Source organism: Microcebus murinus, chromosome 3 (genome assembly GCF_040939455.1).
Source record: "Microcebus murinus isolate Inina chromosome 3, M.murinus_Inina_mat1.0, whole genome shotgun sequence".
Taxonomy (NCBI): domain Eukaryota; kingdom Metazoa; phylum Chordata; class Mammalia; order Primates; family Cheirogaleidae; genus Microcebus; species Microcebus murinus.
In genome coordinates, this window is record NC_134106.1 from 37,377,814 (window position 1) to 37,400,673 (window position 22,860).

Consider the following 22,860-nt stretch of genomic DNA (forward strand, 5'->3'; position numbering starts at 1 on the left):
CCCCCCCGCCTGGTTTTTGTACTTTCAGAATGAAGGGAGTGGGGAGAGAGTTGAGAGCACAAACTCTGCAGTCCACAGACCAATTTGCAACCCAGCCACTTACTAGATGTGCGGCTACCTGTCCTCTCTGTGTCTCAGTTTCCTGATCTATGATACAGGGATGGAGAACAGTGCCTACCTCCTAGGATTCTTGAGGATCGAAGTAATAGATAACGGCTGTAAAGTCCTCACCACAGCGCCGGGCATGCCACAAGCAAGAGGTCCTGGGTGTTGTAACCAAGAGCAGGGACAGACTGCTTGGCTGCAGGTCACAGCTCCCCTGCTTACTGCCCGTGTGATCTGGTATCAGTTATTTAATGTCTCTGTGTCACAATTGTCTCATCTGTAAAATGGGGCTAACGAAGGTCCGTATTTCACAAGATCATTGTGAGGATTAAATGAATTAGCATTTGTAAACTGCTAAGAATGCCTGGTCGCTAGCATATGCTGTTTGTTAAATAAAATACAAAGGTGCTTAATACATGTTGGCTATTATTTTTATTTTCTTTTTATTATTATTAATAACTTTATAACAGTCTTATAAAGGAGGCAGGACAAATACTTTTATTTTACTCTGCAGATGAAAAGTTAAATGACAGGGGCAGACCCTCAGTTTAGATCCATTGTCACTTGAGTGGACAATTACATCTCCTCCTGACTGGTTTCCGTGCTCCCAGGAAATCCTGTTAGCCTCTCCCCACCCAATTGCCTGTCCTGTCCTCTGCTACCCAAATCTGATCATGCCATTCTTCCTTTTTAGTGCCCCTGATGGAGGCCAGTCCTGTTGGTGGCCTCCAGGAGAGTCTCTCCTTTTCGGCAAGGTCTACAAGGCTCTTGGCCAATAGGCCTTGGCTGATCACCAACATTTGTGTTCGTGATCTGTCGCACCTCCCTGGCCTGGACATGCAGTTCCCTCTGCCTGGAATGGTCTCTTGCTGCTTCTTCATCCAGCTGGAATGTCAGCTCCTCCTTGTGCTTATGGACAGAGTCAGGCTGCCCTGCTCTGGGCTTCCATCTGCTTGGTGCTAGTATTCCATCGTGTGGTCCTTGTTTGTTTAGGAGACATTCAACTCCTCCAGCACACCCTCTCCTTGGTGGGCAGGGACGGTGTGTCACTTATCTTTGTATTCACCCCATACTTCCACCTCTTTGAGCCTAGAAGTACATCTGGCATATGGTAGATGCTCAGAGATTTTGAATAGATGAATAATAATGATAATTATAGCACTGCTGCCTTGCATCTGTAATGCACATCATTATTTGAAAACTCTCACACCTTCGAGTTTTCATCCTGGTCCTGGGCTGGTGCTGACATGCAGCGCCATCTTCTGTAAGCTGGCTCATCTTCCTGAGCCTCAGTTTCTCTACTTGTGGGTGACCTATAGTTTCCTTTACCTCAAGACTCTTGTACAGGTAAAGTGCATGCTTATTTAAGAATGTGTTTGGAATCAAGCTCTAGACATACAGAGGGTGTCATTGTTTTTGCACATCTTGCCCTTGGACTCCACAGCTGATCACCTTGCCAGATGGGAACAGCCACAGGAGAGCACAAGCCTGAGGGTGGCTAATAATGTGTATTTCTCTGTGCCCTACATAGTTGTGCAATGCCTGGTGGTAATGGATAGCTGTAAGACTCATTATGTCCTATGTGCGGGCTGTGCATCTTCCTCCTGTGTTACCAATCTGGAGGCGGAGCCCACAGAGAGCCCTCCAATGCACACTGCTGTAAGAAAACTCAGTATGTGAACATGCAAACCAACAGAGCAATGGAGGGGTGTTAATGCAATCAAAATGGCTCTTCTTTGGAGAAAGGATCCATTGGCATTTTTTTATTTTTTATTTATTTTTTGTTTTTTTTATAGAGACAGGGTCTCACTCAGTCACCCAGGCTGGAACTCCAGGGTGCAAGTGATCCTCCTGCCTCAGCTTCTCAAGTAGCTGGGATTATAGGTGCGAGCCACTGTACCTGGCTAGTTTTTAATTTTTGTGGAAACGGGGTCTTGCTACGTTGCCCAGATTGGTCTCAAACTCATGAGTTCAAGTGATTGTCCCGCCTCAGCCTCCCAAAGTGCTAGGATTACAGGCATGAGCCACCGCACCCAGCCGGCATTTCTTTAAATAGGAACCCATGACTGTTTATAGGTTGAAAAATTAAAACCTACGTAATAATGAATGTGGCGGACCAGAAAAGGGAAAGACAGAAAAACCTAAAGCTGTGGTATTGGTGTCCACTGCTGGTGAATGAGAAATGAAGATAAAATGCCTCTGAAAAAGTGAGTCTCTCTCTGGAAATAGATCTGGATTTGCAGACATTCCATTTATGGGCACCTGTTTCAGAAGTAGGTCTGTGGTTTTTAACAGAGGAACTTTCATAACAATTTTCTTTACATGAAAGGACTTTGGTTCTATAAAGCATTGGTTTGCAAACTTTTGCATTTCTTGAAACAGTAAAACACCTCCTTCCCCTCCCCCATCCCCACTTCCAGAAGGGAAAGGGGATTGACCCAGAGTTATGATCTTTTAATTTTACCAAGTAAGAATTTGAATAATAAATTTATTATCCTAATTATTTCATGAAAAAACAAAGCTTTTTAATTCAGTAATCCAATGAGCAGTTATCGAGAGCCAGTGTGCCCCCACCACTGTGCTAAGCAGTGTGGCTGTTTCATGGCAGACAAGACAGGCGTGGCCCCCGCCCTGGTGGTACTTCGGGTCGGATGGAGGATGGACACCAAACAAGCAACACAGGTGTGTGAAAAGGGCTCTGGGGAAAGGCAAGATGCCGAGTCCAAGGTGAGGAGAGGAGGCTCACCTTTCAGTGGCACTGTCAGCGATGGACTCTCTGTGGAAGAGACGTTTAAACCGAGACCCAGAGGGAGAGAAGGAGCAGGATATAGAAAGGGAAATAAGTGTTTTCCAGGCAGAGGAAACTGCACGTGCAAAGGCCCTGAGGTGGGAAAGAACTGGGTGTGCTCAAGGTAAAAAAACAGAGAAAGTAGGACAACCACGTCTCAGAATAAAGAATGGCCCTTTTAAGTGAAAGACATTCAGTTTTAGGAAAACTTACAACAACATCTGTCTTTCTGTCTTCCTTTCTGCGTTTCTTCCTCCCTCCCTGCCCCCTGCCTCATTTTGTTGTGGTCTAATGAAAGGTTTTCTTGGTTCAGAACTACTAATTCTGTTAAAGAGGCGCTGTCCTTTACGTGTGGGGAGGACAGCAGGGGGCTCAGGCTTCGACTTAGTGGGTGTCTTCCCTGACGCAGGGGACGCTGGGCCTTGAGCTTGCGGAACCTGTCCTGGAATCCGCTTGGTGTTCGTGGACGCTAATGTCTGTGTCCCTCAGAACCCAGGTGGACCCGAGGCATTGGCCACTGGCCTGAGAGTATTAATAACTTTCACGTATGTGAATAGGCTGGTCGCGGCCTCGCGGTTTGGGTGTTAGGGCGAGAGGGCAACCACACGGCGTCTCACCTCTTGGCCTCTGGGTTTCCAGCATCTGCAGGTTCCTCCCTAGGCTTTGTTGTTTTCCCTGACACTGGCTGGAATTGTTCCCTGGCAGAGAATGAGACTGGGCTTCTCAGAGCTTTTCTGCGGGCAAGCGACTCCGAGCTGTGAGTTGAATGAATAACTCATTCACTCACTTGCCAGTATTTCTTGAGTGTCGGCTGCGTGCAGCTGTGTGCGTGTGGCTGTGCAGGTACCGTGGGGCGTAGAGGAGTGCCCGCCATCAGATGACCCCCCTCCTCGACACATAGCGTCTTTCACCTGGGGCTGTCCCCGTGTGTACTGGCCTTGTCACCTCTGCCAGGCTTAAGCTTCTGGTGGGAGGAAGCGTCTCATCTCCTCCTGTTCTGACCCTTTGACATTCCCGGTGGGCACTAACGAATCTTGAATTCTGTCACTGATTTTTGGTGCCTCAGGGAACTCAGAGTCCTTGAAGATGTGCTTCGTTTTTCTCCATGACCTATTTTGACTTCTCTTGGAGGAAATCCCTCCCCTCTTACTTTCATCTGTCCCCTGTCCTTCATTGTCATGGGGCTCCTGGGAAGCAAGGACTCCTGCCTCTCTCTCCCAAAAACTTGGCTTCTTCTGGAATTTTCTCCAAGTGTCAGTCTACAGGTTAGTATGGTTTTTGTTTGTTTGTTTTGGTTTGGTTTTTGAGACAGGATCTCTCTGTGTCACCTGGGGCTAGAGTGCAGTGGTGTCACTATAACTCACAGCAACCTCAAACTCCTGGGCTCAGGTGATCCTCCTGCCTCAGCCTCCCAAGCAGCTGGGACTGTAGGTATGCACAACCACACCTGGCCAATTTTTCTTATTTTTTGCAGAGATGGGGTCTTATTATGTTGTTCAGGCTAGGCTCGAGCCTGGCCTCAAGCAATACTCCTGCCTTGGTCTCCCAAAGTGCTAGGATTATAGGCTTGGTGCCTAGCCCAAGCTAGTATGCTTTAAGTAGTAGAATCCCTTCCATAAATAAAATCTGCAGGGTGTGAGGGGATGAAGAAGAGGTGAGTGGGGACTCCTTACATAGGGGTGGATTTGGAGAGCCCTCTGCCTTGCTTGTGTCATGTCAGGCCTCAGAGCTGGAGGGGACAGGCATTGTCGTTCCCATCTTGCAGAGCTGGAAGCCGAGCCTTGGGACGTAAACCACCTTGCCCAAGGTCACTCAGCTTCTCAATGTCGGAACCAGGGTTTGAGTCTGGGGCTTTCGGCTCCAGAGCCTGTAGCGCACCACCCTACCGTGGTGTCCCCTTTCCTGCGCTGAGCTAAGTGCTCTCATGGGTTCCTGGTGAGTAATGGCTTTGAGTGAGATTTGGGTTTTTCTTCCTCAATGTGGCCCATGTCATCTTGTTTCTCCCCCACTCTGTCTCTTGGCAGCTAGTTCAATTTTTCTTGTTTCTTGCCACCTCTCCTCACCTCATAAACTGGCTGTCTTTGGTGACTCAGTTATTTCTTCTGCTTCTATTTTTGGGGCGGCATGAGGTTTGATGGTTTGGACAGGTGGAGCAGTGTTCACTGAAGACAAACTGAAGTCCACAAATCCTGCTTTCAGCTCTTCCTCCCCTTTCTGTACCTCCTCCCACCCCTGAACCACCCTCCTGGATGGTGGCCCCAAAGTCTCTGCTCCCATGCCTGGGCCCAGGTCCTCAGCCGAGTCCTACCTGTTAAAATTCTGTTTCAGTTTTTAACTTCAAAAGTGCCTTTTGAAACCTGCAAGTGCTTCCTTTCCCTCCCCTGTCTTTCTGCACTTGTCTCTTATTCACCTTCAGTTGAACAGGGCCGAGGCAGAACTAGGATTCTTGGGAAAGGTTGTTTCTCCAGCTCTCAAAGGTCAAGGCTGGTGCCATGGTAATAGCCCTTCTGTCCTGAACCTGTCCAAGGTCCTTGAGTGAAAGGATGGGGATCCCACTGCGTTTGCCTCCCAGAATAGGCTGGGCCCAGACGAGGGTGATGTAACCACTGTGAAGAAGGAGGAGTCTGATCCTCATTCGCCTCCCACCATGCAGCTTCTCTTGCTTCCAGGTTGTTTGTGTGTCTGTCATGTCTGGTTTGGACCTGTGGGTTAAGGAGCAGCACTTAGACACCAAGTGCTTTGCAATCTCTTCTCTTTCTCAATCAGCTGTCTCCCTATTCATCATCCATCTTTTTCTAATCTATCTATGCATGGGCTCCTGCACATAGACACAGCTACATGCATATTTTGGAGGGTTTTGCTTGCATAAGGAAACCTACGTTATGCTCCTCCTAAAGCATAATGCATGCTGTGTGCATATCTGCAGGTGCCATGGGGCATGATACGTCCCTTCTCTCTGAGTTCTGTAATCTATTTTGACTGTAAGAAGAGGATCCTGAGGCTTCTTTCCTAATAGCTTGTGTTTTTATTGGTGGTGATGATATTTAGCCCACTGAAGTAGTCTGCTGGGGACATCCACACTCTGTCTTCTGCCCCTGTGTTGGGGGCTTCTGAGGATAAAGAGGAAGCGGAGGGTCCCAGGACCCACTGGTCTGGCTACGCCCATAAGCTGGTCATTAGTTTCTGAGCAAAAGAGTCAAACTGTGTAAATGGTCTCCTGTGGCTGTTAACTATGGGTAGAGGACTGGGCAGAGGATGCCCCAGTATCACGGATTATCTCTCTGTGTCACTGGCAATTGTGCTCCAGCCCCAGAGAGTATCTCTTGTGGACATTAAAAGGCTCCTTTTGCACGTGAGCAGATGTGGGCCCCTGAAAAGGCTGATGGCTGGTTGCCAAGAATTCTTTTAGTGTGGCAGATTGTTTTGGTAAATTGACCAAGATTCTCAGGCTTGTGGACTAAGACCGTGGGTTTACGGGGCTCCCGACCTCAGCTCTATTGATATTTGGGCCAGATAACTCTTTGTTGTGGGGAGCCGTCTTATGCAACGTAGGATGTTTAGTCATATCCCTGGCCTCTGCCCACTACATGCCAATAGCACTCTCCTCCCAGTTGCGACAACCACAAATATCTCCAGACGTTACCAAATGCTCCCTACAGGGCACAATTGCCCCTAGTTGAGAACCACTGGGTTAGCACATGAGAGTGTCCAGACATTTGGGGAGAGCTAATAGTAACCAAGTGCTTGCAACTGTTTATATATAAAGTCAGTATGCCAGTTCAAGTTACAAGGAGAATTGTGTGTTATGCCAACTGGGATTCTAGGATCAATTGGTTAACCTGTTACAGTTCTAGAGGCAAGCTCTGCAGAAAACTCAACTCTAATGCTGGAATCAGTCAAGAAAATGGGTTCAGCAATTCCATGGTTTAATCTGGAGTTCCAAGGAACACTAGTTTTGGGGTTGTTAATGGTTATTCCTCCTAGGGATTTGAGAATTCCCCAATACCTGCCCCCCTACCAGTGATGGCTTGGGGCAATACTGGGGGGAGCAATACTGGGGACCCTCTTGTATGAGTGAGTGAGAAGCACAGTATGGGATATCAGAATGCTGAGATTGTAAAGTTCATATCTGAGCTAGAAATCTGTGGCATTTGGGTAGATGGAGTCTTTGATGTGTCCCTGCCCAGTAAATGCCAATAATTCTTGTTCACTAAAAGCCAGTAGCCCTCTTGCCCATGCTTATCTCCTGACGTCCCCCTAGAAGGGTAGTGCTGTCCTCTAGTGAGATCCTAGCTTGATATATTGATTCATGCATCATTCATTCATTCACCTAATTATTCATGCAGGTGAGAGTTAAGGTCACTTCTGCTTGTCATGGCTGTGCATTTGGGAAGAAGATTGGTGCTCAAGATTGTTATCAGTTAATTCTCATAAAAATCCTGAGCTAGGTATAGGTAATTGCCTAGGTTTCACAGGAAATCTGGCTACTCCTGCTTTTTAGAAATGAGGAAACTGAGGGTCTGTGACTTGCCCAAGGTCCAGCTAGTTAAGAGGCAGAGCTGGGATTTAGACCTATTTTCACAGTTCCGCATTGCCTTGGGGAAGCAAGCCACACCCACGGGGAAAGTTAAATAACAACAGGAGTTACATAACCCAGGACAATAGTGCAGTGGCTGTCACCAGGCAGTGAATGAAATGCTAGGTGGCATAGAAAAACTAGTTGTCAGGGGAGCTCAGAAGGTATATTCTTACAGGGCTGGGTCTGGGTCATCAGCATTTGATAGGGGATATGGAGCTGGCCCCAGACCCTTAAGATGCATAGAATCTAATGGACAAAAAGCAGCAGGGTGGTTCTGATTTAGTTTCTCTGGAAACTCAGATGGAATGCGAGCATCTTTCATCTTTCTTGTTTTCTGAACTAGTGATGCTCAAACTTTTGGGCCTCAAGACCAAAACTTAAATTATTTAAATTTAAATATTTTAAAATTATTGAAGATTCCATAGATATTTTATTTATGTGGACTATAGCTATCAATATTTACCACATCAAAATTAAAACTAATAGATTTTTTAATTATTTAAAAAATAAGCCCGTTGAATGTTAATAGGAAGGGCATGTTTTTTATGAAATAAACTATATTTCCAAAATGAAAATCTTGGAGGCGTGGCACTGTTTTATATTTTTTGCAAATCTCTCTGTAATGTCTGGCTTAAAAGAAGGCAGCTGGATTCTTTTATCTGCTTTTGCATTCAGTCTGTTGTCATATCACATGTCTTGTAGCCTCTGTACATTCCTAAGAGCATGAAAGTGAAAGAGACAAGAAATGTGTTAGTATTAAGAGAATAATTATGACCTTGCAGACAAACTGAAAAGGTCTCAAAGATCCCTAAGGGTCCCTAGACCACATTTATACTTAAACCGGGGAACCACTGCTTATACTTAAACCTAGGCAGGAGAGGGTGTTAAAGTTGGGTGGGAACTTGAGTCTTGCTAGATCACTCTTGGGAAACAGGAGATGAGGGAAAGCAGATGGGTCACTATCTTTTCACTTCCTGGGACCATCAGAGGTTCTCTCTCTGTCTCTGAGTGTACTAACCACGTGTGATGCAGTGGTGATGAGAGATTTGGCCTATTTTCATTTGGAGTGCTAATCTCAGCTTGTGTGTAACAAAAGCACCTCATGGTTCTCTTGGTAGAAACCCAGAAATGCATTGTAGTCGGTTAGATAAGTTAGCAGCATTTATCCTCTGTTTGCAGATGGAGGGAAACAAGTAGTGTGTGAGTGGCCACTTCTGCTCTCTTGGAGCTTTTGGTCTGCATGGTTTACACACGTGGTTATTCCATCCCTAGCAATTCTTGGTAGAAAATCTTCCCTGTGAAAAATATGCAAGGGGGGAAGAGGGGCCCCTGTGAGTGCCAGAATCTAGTTCATATGTATTTCCAAGGTAGTAATTAGAGGGAGCCTGTAATTAGCCTCAGGAATCTTCCAGGGCCTGAGGTTTAAGTGTTAATTTTCAACACAGATGTGCTTCTGGGCATTAGGTTAAATGTGGCCTGCTTGGAGCCGTTTGTTGGAAAGGTACTGTCCTTTTTCTTAACCAGTTCGGCCTGTTGATGGTCATGATTCACCATTCCCTTCTGCCCACTGTAGATTTTCTGCTACTCAGGACAGCTCACTGGTTTTGAGTTTGACATTCCAACACATGTTCTTTTAATTTCTTCATTTCTGTGATGACATGGGCTTCTTTCAGGAGACCCTGCTTTCACTTCTTGTTTTTGAGCAGCTTGAATAGTTTAGAATCTCCAATTGCTACTGCCTGGCTACAGATTCTGGACAGTGTACTGGCATCTCAGCTATATGCAGGCATACCTCATTTTATGGCACTTTGCCTTATTATGCATCCCAGATATTGTGATTTTTACAAATGGAAGGTTTGTGGCAATTCTGAGTCAAGCAAGTCTGTCGGCGCCATTTTTCTAACAACATGTGCTCACTTTGTGTCTTTGTGTCACATTTTGATACTTCTTGCAATATTTCAAACTCCCCCCCCCATCTTGGTATCTGTGTGTATAAACTTTTTCAACTTGAATATATCTATTATGGTGATCAGTGATCTTGGATATTACTATTGTAATTATTTTGGGGCATTATGAACCATGCCCATATAAGATGGTGAACTTAATCAATAAATGATTTGTGTGCTCTCACTGCTCCACTGACCAGCCATTCCCCCATCTCTCTCCTTCTCCCTGGGTCTCCTTAATCCCTGAGACATGATGATATTGAAATTAGGCCAATTAATAACCCTACAAGGGCCTTTAAGTGTTCAAGTGAGTGTTCATCTGTCACTTGAAATCAAAAACTAGAAATGTTTAAGGTTAGTGAGGAAGGCATGTTGAAAGCTGAGATGAGCCAGAAGCTAGGCCTTTTGCACCAGACAGTTAGCCAAGTTGTGAATGCAAAGGAAAAGTTCTTGAAGGAAAAGTGCTACTTCAGTGAACACATGAATGATAAGAAAGCAAAACAGCCTCATTGCTGGTTAAAGAATGAACCAGCTGTAACATTACATTAAGTATAAGCTTAGTCCAAAGTAAGGCCCTAACTATTCAATACTATGTAGGTTGAGGGAAGTAAGAAAGTTGCAGAAGAAAAGTTTGAAGCCAGCAGATGTTGGTTGGTTCATGAGGTTTAAGGAAAGAAGCTGTCTCCATAACATAAATGTGCAAGGGAAAGCAGCAAATCCTGATACAGATGCTTCAGCAAGTTATCCAGATCTGGCCAAGGTAATTGATGAAGACGGCTACATTAAACAACAGAGTTTCAATGTGGACAAAGCACCCTTCTATTAGAAGATGCCATCTGGGACTTTCAGAGCTAGAGAGGAGAAGTCAATGGCTGACTTCAAAGCTTAGTAGGACAGTTTGACTCTCTTGTTAGGGGCCAATACAGCTGGTGACTTTAGGTTGAAGCTGAGGTTTACTTATCATTTACCCAATCCTAGGGCCCCTTGGAATTATGCTGAATCTACTCTCTTGTGCTTCTATCAAGGAACAACAAAGCCTGGATGACAGCACCTCTCTTTACAGCATGGTTTATTGAATATTTTAAGCTCACTATGAGACGTACTGCTCAGGGAAAATAAAAAGATTCCTTTCAGAATGTTACTGCTCATGGACAAGGCACCTGGTCACCCAAGAGCTCTGATGGAGATGTATGTTTTCATCCCTACTAACACAGCATCCGTTCTGCAGCCCATGGTTCAAGGAGTAATTTTGACTTTCAGGTCTTATTCTTTTATTTAAGAAATATATTTCATAAGCTATAGCTGCCATACATAGTGATTCATCTGATAGATCTGGGCGAAGTAAATTGGAAATCTTCTGGAAAGGATTCTCTATCCCAGGTGCCATTAAGAACATTCATAATTCATGAGAGGAGTTCAAAATACCAACATTAATAGGAGTTTGGAAGATGTTAAACCTACAGTATCTCTGAGGTGTGCCTGTAGTTTTGATTCTGAAGATATATTCTTCCTATAAAAAATATTTCCAACTTAAGCTGTCAGAAATGTCTCAAGGGCCTTTAGCTTCTGACACTCTCACCTTGTTCATTAGCCCTCCTGTTTTCCTAGATGACATAGAAGGCTTGTAGGGTGGCTATAGGGTGATAAAAAGGGAATTAGAACTGGATTCCAGAACTAAGTTTGCTGCTTGTTAGCTGGGTGACCTTGGGCCAGCCACTTAACCTTTCTGGGCCTCAATTTCCTCATGGGAAGTAAGATTAAGAATGTTATATGAAGGCTTAGTATTGTCAAGCTCCATTTGGCTTCAGACTTGGCCTTAGAGTTCTTATTAATAGACCTGCTTTTTGCTGAGCAAATTTTCTAGGTAAAGATATATGCCTGGATGTGCATCATAGTACAGTCCCTTATCTGCCCAAGGTGAAATTAATTTTATGTGACTGGGCATAGTTAATCTTTATTAGGCAAATAGTGCAGTCTTCTCTGGAGTAGAAAATTATGTGTGTATAAGAATGGCTTACTTACCTGTTAAGGCCACAGTTATTTATTCAGCATGAGCCAAGTGCACAGTGATATGGGAGAAATGGTAAAACCCTTTGGAAATCCTTTCATGTGAATGAGATGTGTATTGATAGTAGAAAACAAGCAATGGCAGAATGATCTGTATGTCCAACCAGCGCACATGAGTGGGAGTGGGTGTCTCAGTGGGTTGCCCTATTATCTTTAGAGGCTTGGGACAAGGGGGGTTTGAACTCTGCCTTAAAGGATAAGAGGATTAGAACTTGGGAGGGAGGGAATTCCAGGTAGCTTAGAGGATTTGAGCAAGATTTTGTATAACATCTGTCATTCTGCCCAGATGTGCTGGCTGTCACTTGAGCCCTGATGATTCTGGTTTCTTGCCATTGCATTGGTCTCTACTTCTCGGCTTCACATTTGGGGCATGCATTTCCATAGCATACCAGAACTCTGGGAAGCTGAGAAGGAAGCTAAAGCTCTCACTCGTTTAAACGAGGCTGAGGGAGGTGTTGTCTTATGTAAACACCATACCTCACTCTCTGTTTAAGTGTATTTTTTAAAGTGTGACTTCACATCCTTTCAGAAAGCCTTTGGTATCCCATCAAGGGATTAAGATGATGGGTGAGAAGCCACTTATGCTATATAAATTAAAGATACTAACAGTTTTAGCTTCAAAGGGCAAAGGACCAAGGTTAGGGCAAGGAGAGGTCTCTCTCTCTTCATTTGAGGGGAACTTTTTTTTATAAGGCCCTAATTGCCTGCCTGACACCTAAATGGCCAGAAACTTTCCTAGAGGCTGGTTTAGCAAATCAAAGAATAACAATATAAGCAATGGCAGTGGTGGCTAACCCCGCCAGCACCCCTCCCCGACACTCCCACCTCCAAACACTCTCACACGCTCTTCACGGTATCCTCTTGTGCATGTTGCTTCCTTCCATGGCAGCCAGTGTGCCATTGGGTATCATTTTATAGTACAGTGGTAATGCCCACATGACATTTTAATCTTTACATCTTAGTCACAGACTTCTAGAATGTCTGAGCTGGAAGGAACTTTCATTAAAGCTCCTTGTTTTACAAATGGGGAACTGAAAACCCAGGTTGTCTGACTGTAAGTCCAGGTCTCTCTTCACCAGTTCGTGGGTTTTTTTTTTTTTTTCAGTATCCGAGAAATAACAGCTACCACTTATTGAGACTTCACGCAAAGTGCTTTTCACATATCATGTCATTTATTTTTCATAACAACTTCTTCAAGGTTAGAGAGGTTGAGAAATGTGTGTAGAGTCAGTGTTTTTTAGTACATAATGGTGCGGAGATTTGAACTCAGGATGCAGTGGCTCTGGAGCACGATCTCCTAAGCAGCAGGCTGTGCTGCACTGTGCCTTCCAAGTGAGGCTTTCTCTGTTTCCACTTCTTCCCCTGCTTCCCTCCCTCTTACTCTTCCAGTGCCCCACCCGGGACCTCACTCTCTACTTGCTAAGGTAGGATTCTGACCATGGCTACCAGGATGGCTTAGAAGCCTGGGCTCCAAAGGAAGGAGCTCTAGAGCCTTGTTTCATGGTTCAGAGTCCTTATCCTGATGCCACATCACTTACACATCAGGAGTCGTTGGCTGGTTAATTCAGACAGGGCTGTGGGGGGCACAAGGCAGTCTGTTCTTACATTGGTTATGGGAGACTGAGCAAGATAGAGTAGAGAGAAAGTGAATGGAAGCTTCCAGGAAATCCATCCTTAACTCACGCGCATGTGCTCTTAGCAGGGGTCACTTGCAGTATCTTTATCATCAAAGAGTATGATCCCAGTACTCTTATGAGACAGCCAGTGCAGATATGATACCAAGGCAGCTGAGGGGCTCCTACCTGGAGCCTCTGCCACATGCATTTGTGTGTCCTCCTTTCATTCTGTTTTTGTGTTTTCCTTCTCTTCTTCTTACAACAGTGGCCTGAAGGTTATTACTCACACCCTGTGAGGCTATGATCACTGACCCCTGGCTTGTGTGAACTTTTTTACACAATATTGAAGAGATCTACATACTCAGGAATGCAGCTATTAATACTTTTCAATTTGTACAAGTGATTCTAGGCTGTGCTGGAGGCTTCATCCTCCATGGGGGCTTATTTTACAGGTTTGAGCAGAAAGTATTCCAAGGTACATTGGTAGTCTAATTAATCAGCCTGCCTGCTGACTCTGATTAGGCCAGAGCTGGTGCTGGGAAATTCTCTGGCCATCGTTTGCAGGAGAAAGAACTGGTACCTTCACCTTGCCTCGAGGGGAGAGGATTTGGCGATGGCTTAGGAACCCACCAACCTGGAGTTCAGGGGGCCAGAGGTCCAGGGGTGCATGTGGGGTGCATGTACAAGAGGAACACATCCATATGGAGGAGGTCTTTGGGTCATGGGCATAGTTTGCATTTTTTTTTTAAGTATAGGGTTACAATTTTATAGTTCAACAACCTTAAAAAGAATGGATGCATTTGAGTCCCTTGGTTCACTCTGGATAGAAAAGAGGAAGAAAAATGAAAACCACATATCAAAAGAGCAGCCCTGAGGGTGCAGTCCTGTTGCCGAGGACACTGAGCCTAAAGAGCTGTCTGGGGCTTAACAGAGCATGACATTTTTAACTGTCAAGAGCCACCAGTTTCTTTTCTGTCTCTGAAGAGACACTTCTCCCAAGAAAGTTTCCATTAAAGAAAAATTCACTTTGCATGTCTACCCAGCAGATTGTGGGTGACAGAGAGCTGTTACTTGTAAAACTTTTTTAAAATAAATTTTTACATTCGTGGAACATGACAATGATATTCCTTCCGCTTTGCCTGAAAGGAAACCAAATCCCACTTGTGTGACGGAACACGTGGGGTCTATCGATGAACCTTTTGAGGTGAAGGAAACAGGAATGTGGAAATGGTGGGAGCTTGGGTGCTTTCGAACCACGGAGAGCTCTCAGGCAGAAGGCAGCTGCTGTGGACAGTTTGGGGACTGGGGAGTTTTAGGGCCAGTTGATTTCCGTGACTAGTTAGCACTTGCCTTTGTTTTTAGAGAGGAGAGTGGTTTATTGCAGCCAGTGTCAGGAGGGTGAGCTGTGGCTTACAGAGGGATACATGGTCTTTGCCTGCTCTGGACACGTGGTGTAAGGATGGGGCCACTCTCTGCCTTTCACGCTCAGCCTCTCGGGCCCAGAGCATTCACTTAGAGCAGCACCATTCCCTGTGGGTTTTTTGGTCAATAGTTTAGGACCATCAGTCCTGTGGCCCACGTGTGTTTGATGCATAAATGTATGGCCTGGGAGAGACGCCCAAAGGGGTAGAAAGTTGGAGTGATGTGAGACTAATAAGCTTCTTTTCTGGAGATTTTTCATTTACTGGTGTCTTCCGGAAACCGGGAGAAGTTAAGTCTCCTTCCTTAGTCCTCACATTCATTTTAGCGATGAGGGGAAGGGACTCAGAGACATGCAGTGTCTTGGACATGATCATGTGGTTGCTAAGTGGGAGACCTAAGCCTTAAAATCGAGGGAGGGGCTCCTGCACTCCTGGGCCTTTTGCTACTGCAGGCGGCCATCTGCGGTGCAGCCAGGCTGTGGGACGACCTCCCGCTCTGCAGGACCCCTTTCCCACGGTCTGCCACAGACCTCGAAATCCTGCCCTGAGAAGGTCCTTCCTGAAATGTAAATTTTGTTATGACTAGGTTAAAGTACAGATGTCCTAGAGGAGAACCTCACCACCTTATTAATCTTTTAAAACATCAGGATAAATGAAATTTTTGAGAACTTTATTTGGGACAGACTGTCATTGCCGGGGAGGGGAGAATATAGGTGCCCTGGACATCCCAGGGCAGGCAGAGGGCTCCACGTGGGGGGACAGAAATTTCTCATGGGCTTGGGTTTTTCTATAGGTTTTTCTATAGGCTTTTCTATAGGTTTTTCTGAATGCCACTGTAAGTACATTCTACCCAGGCTGATAATGTTACAATATTTGGATATATTAGTATCAACTCACAAGGCAGATTTATGTTTCACAATGCCTATCATACAACTATGAGATTACTAAATAATGAAATATACTATTATGGGTCATTGCTCATGTTAAGTAGGTTTATCCATTCATTGATATCCACCTCTTTGAAAAAAGTTTCAGGTCAGTCTATATTGTTATATGTTTTATGACTAGCTTATTTTGGACAGTAGTAGTGGTGCAAGCAATAATAATTATAATATCTTAGGTGCCACTTCCTCCAGGAAGCCTTCTGGGATCCTCCAAGTCAGGTTACATGCAGCTTCCTATGCATTTCTGTGGTATCTTAGAATACCACAGAAAAACTTCTTTTTCCCCAGTCAGTACCTTACACACTATTTGGTATTTTCCTGGTTTTTTTGCCTGTCTCTTTCACTATCTTTCCCTGATAGGATTTCTCATCTGGACCACAAAACAAAAAAATGACACGAGTGACTGTTTTCTCAATTCTCCTAAGGATGGTACATAACGTACGATTTTAGATGAACAGGAGAGAAGTTAAATCACTATAATTAATGGGTGCCCTAGATCAGGGGTTGGCAACTTTCTCCTCTAAAGAGCCAGAGAATAAATATTTTTGGCTTCGTGGGCTATACAGTCTCTTCAGAATAACTCAGCTCTACTATCGTAGCACAAAAGCAACCATAGATAATACAAATAAGTGGATTTATTTATAAACACAGGCCGTGGCTGAGGTTTGGCCCTGGGCTATGGTTCCCTGAACCTTATATGGCTTTAGGGCTTACTCCTCTCTGCCCAAGGGGGTGCTAGGCAGACTGAGTGTGAGCTCGAAGTGGACAGAGACTCCAGCTTGCTCACCAGCTTTTCCCTGCTGGTGGCCTGTCCTGGTCCATAGTAAGTGCTCAGAAAATACGAGCTTGTGTTCGCTTATTCATTCAACAAGTGTTTGGTGAGTGCCTGCTGTGTCCCAGGCATCATTTGAGGAGCCTGAGATACATCAGGACAGAAAACATACACGATCCCTGTCCTCATGGGGCTCACATTTTAGCAACGGAGCTCAGACAATAAACAATAAATAATGTCGTGTGTAATAAGATGATAAAGGCCACGGGAAAAGAAAACAGTTTTGAGCAAGGTTCAGGGGCGCTGGAATTCCCTGGGGAGGTGTGGGGTGGGCAGCTTGCAGTATTCTCTAGGCTGGTCAGTGTTGGCCTCATGGGGGGCTGAGATTTGAGCGAAGACTTGAAGGAGGTCATGGGGTCAGCCAAGTAGCTGAACCCATGGAAAGAGAAATGCCTTTTCTCCTCCCTCTCACCATCTCCACGCCCCAGCAAGAGTCTCTCTTCCCCAAAGTAGTGTTGGAGGAAGAGTGCGGGCTTCGAGAGACCTGGATTCCAGGCACGACTCTGCTGGTGGCCCCTGTGGTCTCTTTCTGTCCTGCTGAGTCGTGAGGCCACTCACTCTGGGCCTGCTCACCCCTGCCTTCTCAGAACAACAATTTCACTTCGAGCCAGCGCCACATGGCATTCAGTGTGTTGCAGTTGTTACGGTGTCGTGGGGTGGTCTCAGCCTTCCTATACTTTTTATGTATGCCATATAGCAGGTGGCACCATGTGGGATGGGCGGATGAAGCTGTGTAAATATGAAATGAGCACAAAGTGCTTAGTTTAGGTTGTTTGGGTTGCATGGCTAGAAGTGCAATGCAGTGGAAAACATCAAACTCTGAAATTCAGTTCCATGTCTGTGGTTGAACCTCATCGTACCTAATGATTGCAATTAAAGGCAGTGCATTCTTCTGTGTAAAGGGGGGTTGCCTGTGTGCAGTTAGCAAACGTCAGCAGGGGAAGAGGTGGTTTTGTAATGCGACTTGGGAGTCAGGCAAGGCCAAGGGGAGGAGATGAGGTCCCCAGGTCTGTGTGCTCCCCCTTCCTGGAGCAGCGGGACTTTTGGCCTGGGTCTCTGGCATGTGTTGAGATAATTCCTGAGCCTGACTGTTGGGTGGATTTTGTGACACACAGATTCCCCCTATAGGGGTGTTGACTGATGACAGTCTGCAGCTGAGCCCCGCTCCCCAAGACTGTTGCCTCATTGACGGGGGCCCAGGGTCCTGCCGCTTCCTGAGGGCAGCCCACATCGAATGACTGGTTTACGGGGAAAGACCCAGCCCTCCTGCCCCAGTTTGAGGCAGTTCCGCAAGTCCATCCTGGCTAAAGAGGGCCCCTGGGATTGGATGGGACCTTGGTTGCAGCTGTGTCACCACCGCGCTCCCCCCTGCTCAGCTCTGCTTTCATGCCTCCTTCTGTGGGTTGATCCTGAGGGCAGTCCCCAGTGCAAGTCTGCATCTCTGAGTCACTTGGCCAGGCTAACATCTGGCGGAAACAATGGCCTGTGATGTGGACAGACCCCTCGAAGCCCCAGGGACATGATGTGATTGCAACAGTGTGTGTGGTCCATCACCCCTGCGGACGGTTTGGTGTCTACGCATATCTCCCACCACTGGAGGTTTACAGCTTCGCTTCGAGTTAAACATTGTCCTCCTTGAGGCAGGCTCTCCTTTGGCTCAGAGAGTCCTCAGAGATGGTCACTTCCATGTGAACAAATATCTCAGAAAAATTTAGTTGCAAAACAGGAGCAATCAAAGCAGCCGCACGACACATGAGTCAGGACAGTTAGCGGGGACCGTGCGTCTGAATTTTAGCTCCTCTGCATCTTAGCTTTGGTCACCACGGGCAGGTCATTTGACCTCTCTGTATCCCAGCTTCATCATTTGAGACACAGTGGTAAAAACAGCACCCACTTCACAGGTCTGTTTTGCAGATGAAGTGGCCACACCTGCTTACCTGTTGGCTCTTATCAGATTCGTAGGAAGGGAAAGGTGCTCAGGGGAGACGGGGAGTGGCAGAAAAGAAAAATGTAGAGTATCAAAGATAAAATAACTCCTAGAACGTGAACATTTTATGTATTTTGTCTGAAGATGCACACGGGGATGAATGAGGAAGGCAGGTCAGACGCTTATTCTGGGAGCAGAGATGCCAGCCAGGGTAAGAACCGGGGATGCTACTATAAAGACCAAGGCTTTGACATTACAGCCCTGGGGGCTGGGGGGGAAGGGAGTTGACGTGAGTTGGATAACTGCTATGTGCTAGGCACTGTGCCAAGTCTTTCCTTATATTGTCCCATTTGTTTCTTACCCTACCCATTTGACAGACGCACTGTTGCTTGATAGGTGGGGATTGGAAGGCAGGTGTGGGGGACAACTGGGTCCATGTTCCTGTCCTGGATCACACTGCCTAAGGCTTTGTTCTGCAGTGCCTTCCTGTGCCAGGGCCGGAGGGGCATGGGGAGGAAATCAGTTGCTTACAGATAAATCAATCTGTTGGGCAAATCAGACACAGAGGAGCCACCTCCTCCAGGAAGCCTTCCCTAAGTTTCCCTGCCCTGGAATCTGCTGCTGGCTCCTGGCTTCTCTGATGGTGCCTGCATCTCCATCCATGTCAGGTGTCCTCTCACTTTCTGCCAGGTGCTGTGGTTACTCATGGGGCAGTGCTCATTGCTGTTACATAGTCACGTTTCTGGAGAGCAGAAAAGGCCACACCTGTTTCCTGTCCCTGTACTGCATGGGGCTCTTCCCTGAGTGTCCTCCAGGAGGTGTGCAGAAGTTTTGTGGAGAGAACGAGCGCGTAGGAACACTAGACCGTGGTGCTAAGTGACCGCCCACTCTGCAGCTGCAGGTGCTGCAGAAACCTGCTGGAGGTAAGGATCACCTTGGTGCAGGGTGATCAGGGGCGACGTCACTGAGGAGGTGATGTCTGCACCCCGATCCTGGAGAGTGGGAGTGACTGGGGGGGCTGGCTGAGCAGGAGGAAGAGAGGCACGGCCACCTTCGGGGGGAGGGACAGGTGTCAGTCGTTGTGCCCTCTCCCCCGTGTGCTGTCAAGGCATGGGGTGGGGGCTGGACGCTTCCCCCAGGGGAGTGTGGATATGCCAGCCTTGCCAACTTGAGACCAAATGTTCCTCCCACGCAGCTGTCTTCAAAATGAAGTCCTGATGAGGAGGCGGGTGAGCGAGCGAGCGAGCATGAATTACCCCTGGCCCACGTCTCGGCTCGCTCATAGGCTGCCTGCTTGCTTGAGCTTTCTCTCATCCTTCTGATAATCCAGGAACTCCCGAACACTCCTCCTGGAGTCATCCTCCACCCCCTTGCCTGGAGCCTGGTGGAATCAGGCCTGCCAAGTCCTGGAACACTCCGTGCTCTTCTTCAGAGCCCTCAGACATCATACCTGCCCAACCTTCACGCGGGCGGGCCACGGAGACGGAGAGGAGCCGGCGCCCCTGTTCACATGCGGCAGACGCAGCGCAGGGGCTCCTCCTTCCGCACAGCTGCCCGGCAGAGGATGCTTGGCTCCTTTTCTGCTTCTTCCTCTCGCCCCTGACATGTAGGTGCTCCCCACGCATCTGCCATTACTGGGGTCCCTTCTTCCCTGCAGCCAAAAGACATAGACTGTCAGGATGGGAAGAGTCGTGTCCAACCACATGCCCCACCACCCTCTTGCTTTCCTTGCTCTGTCTGCAGACCCCATCGTGCCCACAGCTCCCCCCGCCTCCATCTGGGGCCTGTCACTTACCCCGTCTGCGGGGCTGTGTGCATTCCCTAGTGCTTCTTGGGTATTGCACCCTGGCATCCCGAATTCAGCAAATCCAGGAATGAACTTATATCTCTCCCCTCACACGTCCCTACCTGATTATAGCAGCACTTCCCATGTTTGGTATCCCTGGCTTGAACCCTTCGTGTCATTCCTTTACCCTTTGTTGGCGGTACCTCCTCGCGGGTCCTACCTGTGGTTTCTCGGCAGCCTCCTGCGCGAGCAGCCTCCTCCCACCGTCCTGCTACAGGTGCCTCTGACCTTGTGTCTGGGTTCCGTAGTTTCCCCCTGGCTGGCCTCCCTGCTGCCAATCTCTCCTGCCTCTAGCTTTATCCCACAACTATTAGCAGATTTATGGATTTAATTATGTTAATCAAAATCATTAATTAACACAGTTTTAATTATGTTATTTTTGTTCTCAAATCTTTCAGGATTTTCTCTTTGCTTTAGAATTAAATAATGACTTCTTGCCTAGCAACTAGAGACTTCTGGAGTATTTACTCAGTCTTTCTGACTTAATTTCTTTACACCTGTAGATAAAGTATACTTCAGCCAAAAGAGCTTATTTGCTATTTTCTGAGTAAGCTGCGTATTTCCTTCCTGTCTGCTTTTGCTTGTGCCTTGCCTTTCCCTAAATACTCTCCCTTCTCTCCTCCGCTGTTTGAAACCCCAACATTCTCAATAACCTGCCTTTGGAGTTTGATGAGCTCTCGTGAGAGCTGAGCCTCTTCCTACAGTGGCGCTCAGCAAGGAGAAGGCCATGTTCAGTTCAAGCGCCAAGATCACGAAGCCAACAGTGAGAAGCCAGACGAGTTTGAGTCTGGCATTTCCCAGGCTCTTCTGGAGCTGGAGATGAACTCAGACCTCAAGGCTCAGCTCAGGGAGCTGAGTATAACAGCACCAAGGAAACCGAAGTTGGGGGTGGTCGGAAGGCTATCATCATCTTTGCTTTTCATTCCCCAACTGAACTCTTTCCCGAAAATCCAAGTCTGGCTAGTGTGTGAATTGGAAAAAAAGTTCAATGGGAAGCACGTTGTCTTTAGTACTCAGAAGAGAATTCTACCTAAGCCAACTTGGAAAAGCTGTGCAAAAAATAAGCAAAAGCATCCCAGTAGCTGCCCGTGCAGGATGCGATCCTTGAGGACTTGTTTTTCCCAAGTGAAATTGTGGGCAAGAGATTCTGTGTGAAACCCGATGGCAGCCAGCTCATAAAGGTCTGTTTGGACAAAGCACAGCAGAATAATGTGGAACGCAGGCTGAAACTTTTCTGGTGTCTATAAGCAGCTCACGGGTGATGATGTTAATTTGGAATTCCCAGAGTTTCCATAGTAAACAAAAATGACTAAAGTATATTCATGGTAAAAAGTCCAAATGAACAAAAAACCTGCTTTCAAGGATCTTTTTCTGATTTTCCCAACCAGATGTGTTTTCTCTTTCTTTCAGATTGCTTTGTGACAGAGACTGTATCTTAATCTCTGTGTAAGCACAGATCCCAGCTTGTACCTTGTTCTCGGTATTGGCTGAATTGTACTGAATTTGAGCCTCTTGGGAAGAATCAGCGTGAGTTTCTACAAAAGCCTAATTGATGCTAAGTCTTAGGTGTTTGGTTGTCATATGTGGCATAAGTGCTTTGCCATGGCCTTAGAGTTATTGGAAGTTAAGATATGATAGCTCTTAAAGGTACAGGATTGGGAATTATGTTTCTGGAGACTAAAATAGATGCATTTTAACATCATACATTTGTGTAGTTTATACCGGCTCTATCACAGGTGTTATTTTATGGTTATTTTCACTCTTCTAAGTAATGGATTGTTTATAAGTCATTTTTATTAAGCAAATTAAGGGTCTGTATTGGCTCATGCACCAGACCAGGGATAGAAGAAAGTGAAGTTGGATCAGGGTGGTCATATGACATCATCACATTGTTGTCTTTGTCCCTCTAGGCTGCTGTTTTCTGGTTGGCTATATTTTCAGACAGGATCTTCCCAAGCAGTGGCAGAAATGGCCACTAGCAACTTCAGGTTTAAATTCAACTATTCTTAGGGACCCACAGAATGACAAGAGAGCGTATTTTTCTGATAATTTCAGCAGAAGTCACTGGAGCGAGGGGGGTGTCCATCTCTGAGTCCATTGCTGTGGCCGGGGAGACACGGTGCTCTGATTGGCTGGTCTGTACCTGAGCGAGCAGAGGACAAAATTATAAACATCAGAAATGCTAAGTGGCTTTTCCAAGATCACTTAGCAGACTGAAGTGCCGGTCTTCTGACCAAAGTTCAAGTTCTTTGAATGACCCTAAGTTGTGCTTGGATAACCAATGCCTTTTCGTGTCTATGTGTGAGCCATTTTTACAGTACAGGCAGCCGTTGGCGCAGTTGCAAAGGTGGCAGATTGTATTTTTGGGCTTCTTCTTCCCTTCTTCTGTACCCTTTTACAGCCTGTCCGAGGACTCAGCTAATGCCCAGTCCCTTCACATTCTGTTTCTTCCCCTTCCTCTTTAAAATCCTGACATTGTTCTCAAAATCATTATGTTAAGTGAAAGAAGCCAGACTCAAAGGCTATATACTGCATTATCCCATGTATGTGATATTCTGAAAAAGGCAACACTCTAGGGTTGGAAAACAGATCAGGAGTGGGATAGGGGCAGGGGATTAAGTATAAAGGGGCAAGGGAAACTTTTTGAGGTAACACACTGTTTTATATCTTTTTTTTTTTTTTTTATAAACTCTACTCGTGTGGATGTTTTATATCTTGATTGTGGTGGTGGTTACAAGACTGTATATGTTTGTCAAAATGCACAGAACTGTATACTAAAAAGGGTAACT

The 22,860-nt window shown here is 46.2% G+C and overlaps 1 protein-coding gene and 1 pseudogene across 3 annotated transcripts in view; both read left to right on the forward strand.

Annotated features, from left to right (window-relative positions):
* The window catches only part of PRKCE (protein kinase C epsilon), a 478,538-nt gene that overhangs the window by 54,827 nt on the left and 400,851 nt on the right, over nt 1–22,860 (forward strand). The window lies entirely within an intron of this gene.
* Nucleotides 1–22,860, forward strand: part of LOC142870033 (small ribosomal subunit protein eS7-like) — a 46,553-nt pseudogene continuing 23,693 nt past the window's right edge.